The sequence below is a fragment of the Scleropages formosus genome, chromosome 1 (genome assembly GCF_900964775.1).
Source record: "Scleropages formosus chromosome 1, fSclFor1.1, whole genome shotgun sequence".
Lineage (NCBI taxonomy): Eukaryota > Metazoa > Chordata > Actinopteri > Osteoglossiformes > Osteoglossidae > Scleropages > Scleropages formosus.
This window is the reverse complement of record NC_041806.1, coordinates 26,229,724-26,245,999: the sequence shown is the minus strand read 5'-3', so window position 1 is coordinate 26,245,999 and position 16,276 is coordinate 26,229,724. Positions and strand designations below refer to the sequence as shown.

General features: G+C 42.5%; 1 protein-coding gene across 2 annotated transcripts in view; it reads left to right on the top strand.

The window, feature by feature from the left end:
- Nucleotides 1-16,276, top strand: part of LOC108922313 (nck-associated protein 5-like) — a 64,624-nt gene that overhangs the window by 2,073 nt on the left and 46,275 nt on the right. The window lies entirely within an intron of this gene.

Here is a 16,276-nt window from a genome sequence, read left to right as displayed (position 1 = left end):
TGTTTTTCACTCCGCACGATTACGGTGATGTCTATCTGTCTAATTCGGCAGGATCCGGATGTCCAATAACTTGAAAGTATTTCTTGTTTATCCTTGAGAGCAATTCAGCTTTTTTCTAACACTGAATTGTTTCTGCCTATTTCCTGTAAAACGTATTCAGGACTCAGATCAGCATGAGCTTACAACGATTTGCCTGGCTCATGACCTTGGTTATAGTTAGAAATGTGTCCTTGTTCCCGTTTTCACCCTTCTGCCTGTCTATTTGGAGGGAACTTACGAAGGTTTAATAATCACTCATTTCACTCTCGTTCAGCCTTGATAGGTTTGGAGGTTCGACTTTTAAGCTTAACATAATCTGAAAAACCGAAGCTGGGCGAAGCGCTTAAACCGTATGCACGTTCGCACATTTTCATTCATGACATTTTAGTGGTTGCCTACGGTGTTTCACAAACGCTATGGAGACAGGAGTCCTGGTCCAGGCTCAGCGTGGATGACTGAGTGGATGTGATGAGCTGTCACCAGCAATACTGGGTAATTCTTCCAGAAAATCACTGTGTGTTATTAACAAATTATGTGACGTATTGCTAATGCCATTAAATTCAATGTATGAAACATCACTGCCATCGTTTGTCACCTTCTGCGGCAGAAAAGCTTGTCTTCTTCCAGAGAATAACACAAAGCAGCCAACACACGGGAAGCCTGTGACAGTATCAGCCACGTGGTCACAAATCTAACGGGAGATATACCAGTAAGGGCAAGAAACAGGGACTGACGCCTAAAAACATGTGATTTCACTGGATAGACGCTTTTTTCGTTAAGTCGATGCACGTCTCAGAAGACAACACGGCGGCGCTTCGCACAAACAGGAGGAGCGATCTGGAGGCAGACGCGTGATTCTTGAGTACAGTCAACTTCTCATGCCGCCGTGTACAGCAGTACACGTTACATGAGTGGCACACAGTATAGAATATAAGCATTTTTAAATCGTTGCAAAGACTACATAGTACATGTTTATCAAGTGCTGTCCATCAGTCTATGTCCCCCGAGAGAGGACAATCGTTCTGGCAAATTGTTCCAGTTTAACTGAATTATTTTAAGTGATGAATGTTTTAAATGAGTACAACCATTTACCGTAATTTCCGTATTTACATTTATGTTTCTGGTTTGAGCTGCTATGTGTCTTAGAAACAGTTCACACACATACAAACGAGCTGAAACTGCTTGTCCCAGGCAGGGTCACAGTGAACTAGAGCCTAACCTGGCAACACAAGGCATAAGGCTGGTGGGGGAGGGGACACACCCAGGACAGGACACCAGTCCATCACAAGGAACCCAAGAGGGACTCAAACCCCACACCCACCAGAGAGCAGGACCCAGCCAAACCTGCTGTGCCACCGCCCCCCCCTCAGAAACAGCTGACAATGTTAATTTTATATAGCAAGATTCACACATTTACCCAGCGATAAAACAGAGTATTTTTTACTCTCAGTTATTCACAGTTCATTATCAGTTCAGGGTAAGTACCTTGCTCAAGGATACAGCAGTGGAAATGAGTTCTGTATTCCACTCCAGGGCTTTCGATTGCAAGGTAACTGATAAGTTACCAGAACTATCATTCAAACATTTGTACTATATGGTACAAAACCATATTTGTAAACTCTTTTGGTTCTGCTGAATCTGTACATATACCATGTTATTGCACATTACTGTAACACATGTTTTTTTTTTTTTAATCATAGGCTTAGAGTCTGTTGGGGCTAAAGGACACCTTGTGACAGTCCACAGAAATGACCGAGAGAGAACTGAAAGTGAACAGAATGTGATTTTTGAAATAATGCTGAAAAAAATCCTCTTTTTATACTGCTGACTTGTATTTTTCTGAAACTTCCTACTTGGAAATGACAGTTTTTCACATTATTATCACTTTTTGTTTTGACACGGTTCTGCAAATAATTGTCTTTCGTGGCCACAAATGTGGCTCTTGTGACGGGGAGGAGGAACTGTACCGTTGACAAAGTTGACATGATGGGCCAAATTTAGATCTATATAGGGAGGTGGAAACATCGTTGGGTCTGTTTTCTCAGTTAAAGGGTCTGTTTGTTCATGTATTCATCTATTTATTTAGCTCATCTAAAGTGCGGCACATGTGAAGCTTCACCTTACCACACCTTACCACTGCTTGGTGATGGTGCTCCGAATGGCCTCCCATGTGATCCCAAAACCAGCTGTGCAAGTAAAGAAGTTCCTTTACACTGCTCTTTTTAAAAGTGTCATTGCGGTCAGTAACCCCAAAACCAATTAATTCTGTGCACCTACTCTGGTAAACCTTTACAGTATCTTAAGGTGTTTTTTCATTTTGTTGTACACTTTCCGCCAAAAAGAAATGTCCTCATCCCACAGTTCTGCTGTGTTGTTGCATCTCCTGCTCTTCCCGCACTTTGCAGCAGGCAGCAGATGGCATCACCGCTTTGCTTGCTTCTGCAAACATATACAAGATAGACTTTTTTGTTAGAGGCCCCGACCAAACACAACATGTGTAAATAACGCACCACGCTGATGTCACTGGAAAAGAGGAGTACGAGTGTATATTTTGTGCTGCTTTCACTCTAAAATTTCCATTCGTTGCACACAGAGTGGGGGCGTGCGGTGGGGCAGTGGGTTGGACCGGGTCTTGCTCTCCAGTGAGTCTGGAGTTTGAGTCCCGCTTGGGGTGCCTTGAGATGGACTGGCATCCTGCCCTGGGTGCGTCCCCTCCCCCCTCCAGCCTTGCGCCCTGTGTTGCCGGGTTCGGCTCTGGCTCCCCGCGACCTCGTATGGGACAAGGGGTTTCAGATGATGTGTGTGTGTGTGTGTGTGTGCGCACACAGAGTTCATTTGCTTCCTTGTCTCCTTTGCCCACAGGGTTAAATGGGTTTATCTGCATTCAAATAACAGGCAGTCCTTTCCAATGGCAATGGAATACATATTAAAGTGGAGCACCAAATCTACCGCTGCTCTAATGTCCTGTGGAGGGTCTCCCAGGAGCTCTGCATACACCATTCAGTAGAGGAGCTCAAGATTTACACTTGTCTTTAAACACACAACCTGTCTATGCAGTTCCTTTGCTGTGGCCTTGCCTTCTTGGTTCTCGTAACCGACCTGTTTGTGGGCCCAACTTAGTCCCGGTGTTCTGTACAAGTCGTTCGGTTGGTTCAGGCTGGTAAAACAACAAGCAAATACATATTTACATTATGGAAAGTGTGACAAGTGCTGCGATACTCAGACCTTTTTTCCTGACTGTTTTCCCCACGAGCTTTTGAGCTTTTTGCAAAACAAGGTTTGAAGAGTTTGCATTACTAACTATCCCGTACGTTGATTGCTGCAGTGCATTTGTGGGAAAAAAAGCTAATCTACTCGTGCTATGGAGTGTTAACAAAGGTAGATACGTTTCCGCCCTCAAAAGGCATAAAGATATTAGCTGTCTTAAAAGGATATGTTCTATGTACCATTACACAGTTAAGAGCTGCTCCTCGATTGCCCCTCGGTTCCGGATTGAATTGGAGAAAGCGGAAGAGCTCAGGGTCGTCGCTCGTTACGCACGTTTTGTGGACTTTACAAGGAGTTCTGGTGCTTTGGAGGATGGTATAGAATCCACATTGCTGATTAAATGTTATAGTGCCATTAGGTTTTGAGCCCACAGCTCAACTGATTTGTGATATAAATACATTTGAAACACTTTTATACTGACTCTGAGATTCTTCCCAGGCTTTGGTCCCTATATCATGTCAGATGTAATGCAGTTTCTACGTCTTGCTGTAATTACACTTTCCCACTGTGATGGAATAGAGCCCTGAGTTGTAAAATTCCATGTCATTTTTCTCCTATATTTACATCAGGTGTTGCTAACAGCATACATAAATTGCCAAAGTTATGGTCTTGACCTGAACGGGCCTGTAAAACAGGACATAAGCTGAGGATCTGTTGGACTGGATGTTGAGCTTTCAGCATTTTCACCCATCGTCCCCCGTTACTACATTTCACACGTCCATCAAATGTTATACTACATAAAGCATTCTTTTCAAATTATCCAATAATTCCAGCAGTCCCAATTAGACTCTGTCTACAGGAATAATTCCTGTGGACGTTGAAAAACTGTTCTGTACAATTTTCCTTTCAAAGATACAAAACGAGCTTCGGGTCATGTGAGTTCAGTTTCTTCTAATGAGTCGGTGCCGCTGAGATTGAAAAACCAGAGTTTCCAACATAAAATTGTTAGATAGATACGCAATACATTTGCATTGTAAGAAACCCAAGGATACATTGTTCTGTTTCGGAAAGAACATTTAACAGCTCCCATGTAAACCATTTATAAACACTTTTCGCAGCTGAACCCATCATTTCTCCATGATTGATGGATGGCGTGTTATGAGATTTTACGAAAATAAACGATAGATCGAATGTAATGATGTCAAATCTAATCAAGTCAAATGTAATGAAACCTCAGATGTGACTGAAAACACAAAATTAGCCTCTAGGTGACTTTTATTCTTATGTCAAGATGACTGAACCGGTAATCATTCAGAATTTTGATGCTACAACAGTAATTTTGAAAACTATTCAAAATATTTTTAATAATATGCAATTATATATAGATATATATTTGAATTGTATGTTGCTCTGGAGAAAGAGTCTGCTAAAGGAATAATTTTAATGTAAATGAGTGTGGTAAATACAGAATCTGTAGGCTCACTAGTACCAGCAGGTGACAGTGTTGAACCTGTCGACTGTGTTGGCTCTTGGCTGTTGGCTCTGACTCAGATGTGCCTCATGGAATATGTAGCTCTGCCACATGGAATATGTATGCGGAATGCACACATTATAAGGCATGAGGTTTTTGGCTCTTGCTACAATTGTTCGCTTTTCCTCACTAACCTACTGCCACAGTTATAGCAAAACATTGGATTCAAACCAACTTGCTGTAATGACCCCCTTGTTTTTCGTTGCTTTGGACAAAATGTTTCACTGGCCAAAGGGAAAACTATAAATTCATACAAATTGTCTGAAACTGCTCATCCCAAACAGGGTCGCGCCGAGCCAGAGCCAAACCCGGCGACACAGCGGTGTAAAGCTGGAGGGGGAGGGGACACACCCCGGATGGGACGCCAGTCCGTCACAAGGCACCCCCAGCATGACTCGAACCCCAGACCCCCCAGAGAGGAGGCCCCAGCCAAACCTGCTGTGCCACTGCACCCCCACCAACATACAAATAATTATCATGAAATGTGAGGGCAGTATCTTTCTAACAAAAGTTTTAATGCACTGCTTTTACAAAAGTACCAGTTTTAAATTAATTTCCTTGTTTAATCAGTTTTGTCATTCACGTACAGTTCTTCTTTCGTATTTTTTCTTTGCAACACCAGCCTGGAAGAAATTGGACAAAATTCACCTCAAATGATGGACCCAGGATGGGAGAGAGTATTGTAACGACCCGCGTTACTGTGTTTGGGCGGGAAGATTTGCGTGATATAGATACAGCAGTTGCATTGTGGGTGACTTGTAAACAAGGTGTGCAACCACTGGGGGCACTTCTGGGGGAAATGATGGGGTGACTGTGCTTGCTTGTGTGTTGGGAGAGAGCCTGAGAATGCTTGGCAGGCTGGGAGGGCTGGCTAGAAGTGCGGGTCCTGGGGGAGATGGGGTCCTTGGCTCAAGAGCATTGTTTCCTCTGTGTGCCGGTGTTCAAATAGATATTTGGGATGAATGCTCTCTGTGCGTCCTTCTTCACCCCATCCAAATATCTTACTTTATTTTACCCCAGCTGGAGGGAAAGTCCCCTATGTCAGAGTCTAGGGAGTTTCCCCGAGCATGCAATACACACATACATATTATATAGTTGTAGAAACACACGCTACATACAGTATATGGTAACATTTCTCATTGGCTTTCTTTCTGCGTGATCAGCATGTGTTCAACTTCTGTTTATTTCTAATTTATTACTTACTGATCATTTAACACTCTCATTTCATCACTTACTGCTTTCATCCAAGCTGCCACATCTTGCTCTGAAGGTGAACAAGTCGAGATGGAACGGACAACAGGAGCCCCAATTCCTTCTTCTTCCTCGGAGGGTTCAAATGCGTCTATCGCGGCCCTACATTGCCTGTCCTGTCCGTCTTTCTTGATGGGCTCAGTTTTGGATCTTTTCACTTTCTGATAGCATGTTGAGGAGAAAATCAGATCATCCTTGTCTTCCTTAGAACAAGGCGTGTTGGATTGTATCAGTTCAACAGCCATTTTGAGGGGGGAAAAAAAAACATAGTTGTGGGTCTCTGGAGTGTTGCCACAATTCAAGAGGTCGTCATACAAATGTCCACATGACAAGTATCAATGCACATAATCCTTAAACACATTTAGTTTTTCCAGACAGCAAGTACAGGTGGAAAATATTCCATATCTCGTTGGCAATGTAAGGGGGGACACCAACCTACTGCAACACATGCACCTAGTTGCAGTAAACATCTAGTTGTCATGGCTCCCGGTTTTCTCATTGAAACCCCCTCTGAGCGACTGGGGGAGAAAGTGAGTGATCAGAGACCACAGCTGTGATGTATGAGTCTCTGTAGCAGGTTCGCTCTTTATTTTGCCTCTTCCCTTGACCACAGTCTGGCCTTATGCTGCAAAAAAAAAAAAAAAAGCCTGCTGTTGAGTTCAACACCCCAAGTCCAAGTGTCATTTTGTGCAAGAAACCAGGCAAGAGAATTATTACACAACAGATTCTGCTTTATAATTAACACCCAACTAGTGCAGTGAGTTGCTTCAAGGTGTTTCTTCAATGTCTTGCAGCCCCTGAAAAGGATTACAATTTTACGCACCTGGGAAAGCCTCCTGTGGCAGACAAGTCCATGAACTATACAGCTGCCTAATTGCACTTTTCTTTGTAGCCAGAAGTGGAAAACAAGAAAACAATCTAACTTATGGGTCAAAAGTATGTTGGTATCCTATACACCAATTAGATATGACAGACATCTCATTATTGAAAGTGGTTAAACGTGTCTGGAAGCCAATCCCCAAGTGGCTTCATTAGTCTACTTATGTCAGAGTTTTGAATAAAAGTGCACCTTTGTTAATCTCCACATCACTTTTCTAACACCTTAGATCTGTTCTGTTACGGTTTCTTGGAAAAAATACTTTTTAGAGAACAATTTGGCCCTCGTTATGGTCCTACAGAAGCAACTTTTGCAAGGAAGTCTAAATGGAGTCATAATTGTGTATAAGCAGTTCATTAGTTTGCTGTGTATTTCTTTTTATTCAGTTAGGAATAATTTAGGAATTCATTGTTGCCAGCATGGTTGAATTTTTCATTTTTAGAGTTGGCAGGTCATTATAAGACTGTGCTTTGCGGTGGCCCATTGCACAGTAAAACCCCTCCCGTTAGCAGAGGGCGGCATTAGTAATTTTGTGTACATTAACGGCACGTGTACAGACCGTTTATGCATAGCTACCAGTCTTGTGTAATGGGTGGCCTCTGTTTCAGTGCTGTTCTTACTGAGCACATTTCAAATTCATAATTCACAAGTAATATTAAAAATAATCTTACTCTGTCGTTCCATTTTGTCGGGAAGCCAAGCCTTCTTTGAAGTGAATCCAGTACTCTATTGTGATGTGCTCCACCTTCAATTGATCAATGTTACCTCACTAATCTGCTTGTAGCCCCTGAAACACCCTCCACGCTCTGAGGATCGCTCATGAAAGATGGCATCGTTAGCCAACAGCTTCGTGTCTCACACTTCCTTTCCTGGACTATATTCCCTGAAAAAATACACTCGGTGCTTATTGCGTTGCCAGAGGCCTCACTGGACATCGACAAAGATAATCCAAAGCCAAAATTGCAACTCAGTTCCCATGTTGTCTCCATATTTATTACCTAGTTCCTGAATTCTGCTAAATGGGTTGAGACGAATCACTGTAGGACAGACCGACTGCTGATCTCTGCCATTTCATCCTCTTTGGCACAGAACCATAATGTGGTTTATGAACGAATGGAAGTGATGGGAACTTGTTCTGAATTAAATTGAGTGTATAAGATTCATAAATAAAATTGTGATCTATGAGTGCTTTTAAATGTGAATAAACAAGTTAAAAAGACTGCTTAAGAGTTGAATAAAAAATAAGGTGGTTTGATTCCTGCATATTTTTATCAGATGTTGGAAAGTAAGGTAATTGCCTTCATTTAACAATACAACAAACTTACAGGAAATTAATTAAATACTATTTACTGGCATATAGGGGGACGTGGTGGCGCAGTGGGTTTGACCAGGTCCTGCTCTCCTGTGGGTCTGGGGTTCGAGTCCTGCCTGGGGTGCTTTGCGATGGACTGGCGTCCTGTCCTGGGTGTGTCCCCTCCCCCTCCAGCCTTCTGCCCTGTGTTGCCAGGTTAGGCTCCAGCTCCCTGTGACCCTGCATAGGACAAGCGGTTTCAGACTGTGTGTGTGTGTGTTATTGATATAGTGCTTTAAATATAGAAAACATTATAAGAATAAACATTACATTTTATATTTAATAACTAAATAAATTTATTGCTGGCTTCTCTCTAGAGTAACTTACAAAGCTATGCAATTTGAATTAGAATTATTTACCCATTTCACAGCTGGGTAATTTTTACTAGAGCAGCTCAGAATCAGTACTTTGCTCAAGGGTGCTACAGCTGGAGGTGGAATTTGAAGCTGTCACCTTTGGGTCCAAAAGCAGCAGCTCTAATCACTGTTCTACCAGCTGGGGGACTTTTTTTGTTCTTCACTTGGAGCAAAAGAGGACAGGGTCAGTACCCAGCTCAAAGGTTCCACAGCAAGAGATGGAATTTCAACCTGTGTCCTTTGAGTACAAAGAAGGAGTGCTCACCACGATGCTGCATGCTGCCCACGATGTGGCCCAATGTGGTAGGAAACCTTGCAGTGAGGAGTACCTGCTTATTTTCTCAAAAAATATGCTTCATCATGACCACGTACTGTATGCACTTGCGATCTGAGATGTGCTGCAGAAATCCATGAACTACTGTAGAAGGTAGATTAGAAATCTGCAGATCTTGAAATCCTTCTGACACTCTTTGCTCTTTTCACCCTAGCCTGCATGTTATTATCAGAGACAAATAATTACAGACAGATGTATTTACCAGCTATTTTCTTTTCTTTAATCACTGTGCTTTATTAAGATTATGGATTTAGCAGCAAAGTAGAATAGCTATGCAGCTTAACCCCCCCTTAAGAGACTTAGCCATATTTTTGTGTCACAAACAGTTGATTTTCAGAATTAATTTAACAGATTGTGGGCATGTAATTTTGTTGGGTGCCTCATTAAAGGAGATTTGGTGACATCACTTTACTTGCACGTGATACTGACACCTTAGGTCCTCCTATGGTCTCCTCCTCATCTTTGCAAAAGTATGAGTGAACAGGCTGCTTAAGAAACTTGTTTGAGTCCTAGCTGATCTTGTGGCTTTACTTGTGCACACAAAATACAAGGCATTGTCATAATGTGAGGTTAACGCCCAGTGTGCAGCATTCAGCCTTTAAACTTCTGAATTTTCAGAGCATTACTGAGCACCTCTGCTGTATTCTCTGAAAGACTAGCTGTCAGGGTTTGTGGCACAGATTTAGATATGATCTGACACCTACCATGTTTCCTTTGAAGTCATTTCTAGGTGCTTCCAGATCTCAGAGAAGAACCAAAAGGTTCTTGATTGTGTTCATGGAAATGGTTCAACATGTAGAGTGGATTCTTTACATTCTTCAAGCAAAAATGTGATTAGTTACTCAACATTTACATAATGAACTCAAGACATTTACATGAACATGTATTCATTTAGCAGACATACATCTCACAGAAAATACAGTGAGTTCGTTACATGAAGAGAAGGAGAAATCTGGATGCAGGCACGTGATTCTAGAGTACAGTTAATTTGTCACCTTGGACATATGTAGCTGCATAAAGATTTATCCATTACTGAAAGAGATGGGGAAGAAGTGAATCTGAAAGAGACAAGTTTTGAGACCCTTCTTGATTGTAGAGAGAGATTAAGAAGTTCTCAGTTAGAGGGGGAGGTCATTCCACCACATTGGAGCCAGAATGGGAAACCTTTGTGCTTTTGATTTTGCACCTTTCGTGTGTGGGACCACCAGGCATGCAGAGATGGTGGAACATAGCAGTCAGGGTGGCGTGATCAGGTCTTGTAGATATGTGGGAGCTGTTCCACTAATGCCGTTGCAGGCTGTAACCAGAGTCCTTAATTCGATCCGGGCAGGTATAGGAAGCCAATGCAGAGAGATGGGTAGGGGTGACACATGGGACGCTTCAGCAGGTCAAACACGAGTCATGCAGCAGCGTTCTGTATCAGCTGTAGAGGTTTGATGGCAGAGACAGGAAGACCAGAAAGGAGAAAGTTGCAGTAGTGCTGGTGGGATGTTGGCGTGGACAATGAGTTGCGTAGAGTTTGCTTGATCAAAAGTTCCCAACAACAAGACCAGCCAGCTGTGAGGTGAAGGATCTTTGTTTTTGGAGAATCTGAGTTGTAGGTATGATCATAAATCCGGGCAAAGATGTCTCAGAGGCAGGCGGTGACGCGTGAGGAAATGTCTGTAGGTCCAGGTGGAAACGAAAGGAAGAGCTGGGTATAGTCAGCACAGCAGTGGTACAAGAAAATTATTGGTTAGAAAGCTAATACCTCTGTTGATGCAGAGTTGTAAATGAAATTTATGGGACATTTTTGGCCCTAAGTCTAAACATGATAGATGAGGAACAGTCTTGATCCTGATCCTGTTCCATTTCAGAGCCTGTAAATGTAGTAGAAAATACACACAATAATCATCCATGTTAATATCATGTGAATGACATGGCATTCTCTTCCAGCAAAACAAGCTGATTCCTGAGGATCAACACATCTGTAACTGGTGAATCTTGTAAAGTGTCTTTTCATTTGGTTATGGAGCCCAAGCTAAGCTTTGTGCAAATGGTGTCCATGAGACAGAGCATCTCCAGGTAAGACCTCCTCTTGCTAGAACTCCTCCTTGGTTGCAGATTTGAAAGGTCCTGAAGCTTCATCATGAAAGTCCCAAGCAGGGTCACAGTGAACTGGAGCTTAACCTGGTAACACAGGGTGCAAGGCTGGAGGGGGAGGGGACACATCCAGGATGGGACGCCAATCTGTCGCAAGGCACCCCAAGCAAGACCTGAACCCCACACCCACCACGTGGCAGGCCCCGGCCAAACCTGCTGCGCCACCGCGGCCCCCCATTATAAATACAAACATTCATAATGCTGAGTTGAGTTTAAAATTTCCTCGATCTGCAAAGCTGATTTAAGGAATACTTCATCGAATACTTCTTCGTACATCTGTGCTACAATTACAAGTAACCAGAATTTGATACAGGTGGAACTAAATGATGGGGTGTGGTGGTGCAACAGGCTCTGCTGGGGCCTGCTCTTTGGTGGGTCTGGGGTTCGAATCCTACTTGGGGTGCATTGTGACAGGCTGATGTCCCCTCCTGGGTGTGTCTCCACCCCCTCCAGCCCTGCGCCCTGTGTTGCCGGGTTAGGCCCTGGTTCACCTCGACCCCCGCTTCGGACAAGCAGCTTCAGACAGTGTGCGTGTGGAACTAATTGGGTTTGGATCAGTTTTTAAAATCTTTCTGACACTGACCAAATGAGAAAAACCCAGTCTTCATCTCCTGTCTCATTTGATCATTCAGACCTGGAGGAAACCCAGATAAACAAGGGGAGCACATGCCAACTTCATACAGACCAAGCAAGATTGAAGCCTACAGCAAAACATTATGTAAATTCTTAACCCTCTAGAAATAGTACATTTTGCTGTGGTGAGAAGGAGACAGTATGCTGGACAAGTACTGTATATACCCAATGCATAGCAGAAGATCCTGTATTACAAAATGAAAAAAAGCAAAACGAAAACCAAAAATTAAGAGAAAGAAAAAACTAAAGAGATATTTCTTGCTGCTAGGTATGGTGTTAGAGGAGACGCCACAGACATGATTCTCCTTATACTTCACAGTTATGCCTCATTCCGACATTCTCACTCTCAGTACAAATACATAAATCATCATACTAGATTGTGTGTCATGGATGTATAATTAATTTAATAGAAGAGGAAACACTGCTCTGCAGGTAGTGCTCTCTATGACACCATCAGGGAGTTCTATGATTGCCCATTTTGTGACCCTACTGTGGTTGCAAGCCTTTGGCACATGTATGTTACATGTATAATAAGGGCGTAAGAGCCCTATCCATAATGCAAAACGCGGTGTCCCTAATTACTATATACTACCCACTGTCCCTCGCCACCTGCTGTTATACCTCGAACCCTTGACTTGAAAAGCTGTTTGAGTTGAGCTAGTTTTACACTAAAATCCCTGTTTACATAGAATCAGAATGACAGTTTAATTACTGACAATATACCGTGCTGTTATGTAAGCCATTCTAACACAGGTTGATTCAAACCAACATCTTACTTTGACATTTTATTATAATGTTGTAAGACTGTGGACCAGATTTGTTTGGGCTAGAAAACATCAGTGCTCGATTGTTGTATTTTTATCACCTCATACCAATAGTTTAATTTGGGCTTATGAAGGGAGTTGTCATATTTATATGCTGCTGTAAGAAAAACTGCCTGTAATTGCAGTGCAGCACTATTAGGCGACTGCTGTTTGAGATTCTTGACTTGCTCCAGTGGACCTTGTATTCCTTCAGCACTGATGAAATCCTTTGTTTCTCTTGTGCTAGATGCTACCTCCACCCAGTGAAGCTCTCATGGCCTATTAACCGTAATATGACGCAAACTCTGTTCTGCATCCACAAACAGAAGCCAGTCATGCAGGCAAGGCTTACTGAAATGTGCTGTGGGGGAAAAGAAAATAAAGATTAACCATGATTAGGCCCTGCGGTTCAGCTGGTGTGACAGATGGACCTGCCTGCATGAATTATTAGGGAGGCTGCTGACTGAGCCCAAAGAGATTCTCAGTAAGTGTGTATCACTGCTTCACAACACTAGTCAAGTGATCCTTTAGAGGTGAGACTGGCCCGTTTATGTCCATTCAACTGCTCTTATTATAGAATTTTCATCTGTTTGTGACTATTTTCTTATGTTGTTCCTCATTAATTGTACACAGAATGAACATAAAAATGCCAGTGAATGTGAACATACCAGTTGTGCCTGTCACTCACATTCAGAAATTATTTAGCTAAAGCTGTAGACAAACCTTTATTAATATTGGACCCTATGAAAACCCCGTGTCTATTTTAAAATTCCTCCTAGTAGTAATGTGTATATTTGTCGATTAGTCATCTGCAGCAATGATTTAATGTACAGTTGCACACAGTTTAATTGATGTGCACACATGCGCATCCTTTCGGAAGAGCGTGGCTCATCCAGGGGTGCCTCAGGTCCATGGAGGGACCAGTTAGAGCCCATCTTAGGATGGAGTTCCCACACGCTTTCCTACGATAGACTCGTTTTAGGTTCATTAAACTAAACACACATTTTAGGTGAAAGAACAAGCTGAAAGAGCGTAGCCTTCCAAAAATATCAAGAACTAGCAAATGAGTCAAACAATGACCAGCAGAAACACAAAACACCAGCAAAAAATATGAAAATGCCCTGTATTTACATTAATTAATTGAGCTACCAGTTTCCTCCAAGTTACCCATTTGTACAGCTGGGCAGTTCATTACTACAGTAATTCAGGGTGAGTACCCTGCTGAAGGATATTACAGTACGAGGTGGGATTCAAACTACATTCCGGTAGTGGTTTTCAATGGACGCTCAAGCTCATGCATTTAGTACATGTCTTGCAGTTGCCCCCCGTTGATTTTCAACCTTTGACAGACCCCACCTCACTTCAATACACCTTCGTAGGAAATTTCTGGAGACATCGCAGCTCGCTTTTGTGTCACATGCGGCACCTGAAAGAGCAGCATTTCCTTATAGGTGAAACAACCATTCGATCACTCCAGCATCTTCGTCTCTGGAACGATGAGTCCGGCAACAGGCGGCATGTGGATTCTCAAGCGGCACCTGCCGTAATGACTGCCCCCCCCCAGGTTGCTCTGCTCAAATGTTTCCTGTTTCCAGCGATTATTGCCTGCTCCCAGCACGCCATTCAAAATAAAGTGGGAATTATTTGTATCTTAAAATTTGCAACTTGAATCATCCGAAGCACAAGTGCACTGATCCGCTCTCTGTCTTGTTTAAGCTCAGTTCCGCTGCATTTTCTTCCGCCATTAAGAATAAAAAACCTCCAGGAATAAATAAATAATTTCGAATGATTGCCTGTCGGCTTCAAAAGCTTGAAATACAAAGAGAGGAAGCTGTACTAAGTGCCAACAAAGAGGGGGAAAAAGCCTCTCAAAACTAGCAACAAATACCAATAACAGCAAGCACAAAATGCCCCCCTTTATAAAAAAATTTTGGCCCTGTTCCTTTTTTTAACAGAGTCACTTATTTGGGTTAAATGGCCTCATCTGGTCCACCGGTTTAGAAAAGGGGGAGTAGAATGAGCCACTTTCTGTGACATTAGCGTCTTCCTTTCTACTGGTGCTCAGCTGGTGTCCTTTTCCTTCCCTTCATACTCTGCAGCCACGCAAATGAGCACCATGAAGTACCTTTCAGGAGAACCGTCACCGTTTTCGGTGTTGCTACAGCTCACGAGAGAGACAGTATCATTCGTTTGCCACGTTACCGACGTAATGTCTCTGCGATGTGCTTGGACAGCTGGCCAGTTTCCCAGCGTTGCCTCCGCTCTACCTTCATCAGCATATGTTGCTTTTTCACTTGCCAGTCCTGTACATATTGTCATTAAAATGCAAAATTTCAAAAATACACCATGAACTTAAATTTCGTTGAACGTAGGTTTCCATGAGAAAAAAAAAAACTGCGGCTTTTTTAAAATTCACATTTATTATCCAGTTTCGGTTTACTTATTTGTGCGGTTGCTTTTCCCCAGCAATATGAATGCTGAAGTGCACAGCCATTCAGCGGTTGGGTTCTACTGCTCTCTGGAGGGATCACCTGTAGCCCGGAGCTGAGGGCTACCTGCTGTGGCCGAAGGAGTCAGCAACCGTGGGTCTGCATAGTGAATTTAGCTTCCGTAGACTATGACTCTACCTTTAGAGAGGTGTCCGTGTTTCTGTACCAGACACATCCACGCAGGAATGTCAACGAGAGGTGGGCAGCTGCTGGTACTTGAACCACAGGTGTTTGTTTTTCTTCCCTTTTTGAACCTGAGTTTTTTGTTTTCCTCTCCTCAACTGCCAGCCAGCTTACTGAATACTGAACTGCAACTGCTGCTTACGTTCCGTTTTCACCTTGATAATTTTTCTCTCCTCTAAGAGATGTTGTATCATTCCTATCACTCCCTGTACACTGCTCAGTGCTCTGTATCACTGTGGTGAGCACTCTGTTGGAATAAATTGAATTTAATTGAATTTTTATGAACTCATGCCATGAAAATATTGACTTAAAATGAAATCAGAACACATGCCGTATGTTTCCAGACATTTACATAAGCCAAATATGAAGAACTGAGGAACAATACTTCTAGTTACAAATAAAAAAGTAACATTATATCGGGGTGAAAACATGGTGATGTATCACAGTTCTGATGATGCGACGCTTCCGGAAGGATCTCCAGATATTCTACAATTGATTGCAAATGTCGGTTTGTCTAAATTTTGTCTTTTTGTCCCCATCTTGCCCCTTGTTTCTCTTGTGCCTTTTTACTTAGATAACGGACAAACACTCGACTGAGTCACAGCTGGATAAGCAAACTTGTACGTCTTGGTGCTTCCAGTAAACCAAAATTCTTCTGAAGCTTTTCTAGAGATCAAGGGTAGTCAGAGGAAATGCACAGTAGTATATCTGAAGTTGATCTTTACAGGAATGATGGATAATTACAGTTCTTTACTTTTGTACTAGACCTTTCTGTTTCCACAGATTACATTTATTTTCCCATTTCTCCCCCCCGTTGTGTGCTGTTTGATTATGGTGCTGTGCAATCAGGTCCCGAAAACAGTTTTGTGCTTATTGTACTTCTGTGAAATCCTTGCTTCCCAGTGTTCACCAAGTACAACACTCTCTGAACATTACATACATTGACTTTTATTTAACGGATGCTTTAACAGGGTACAGCAAGTCAAAGAACAGTCATGGATTCAAGGTCTCAACTTCATCTGACTTTAATTTTGCACCTTACCATAGCACTGTTGATATTACATTTATTCATTTAATTGA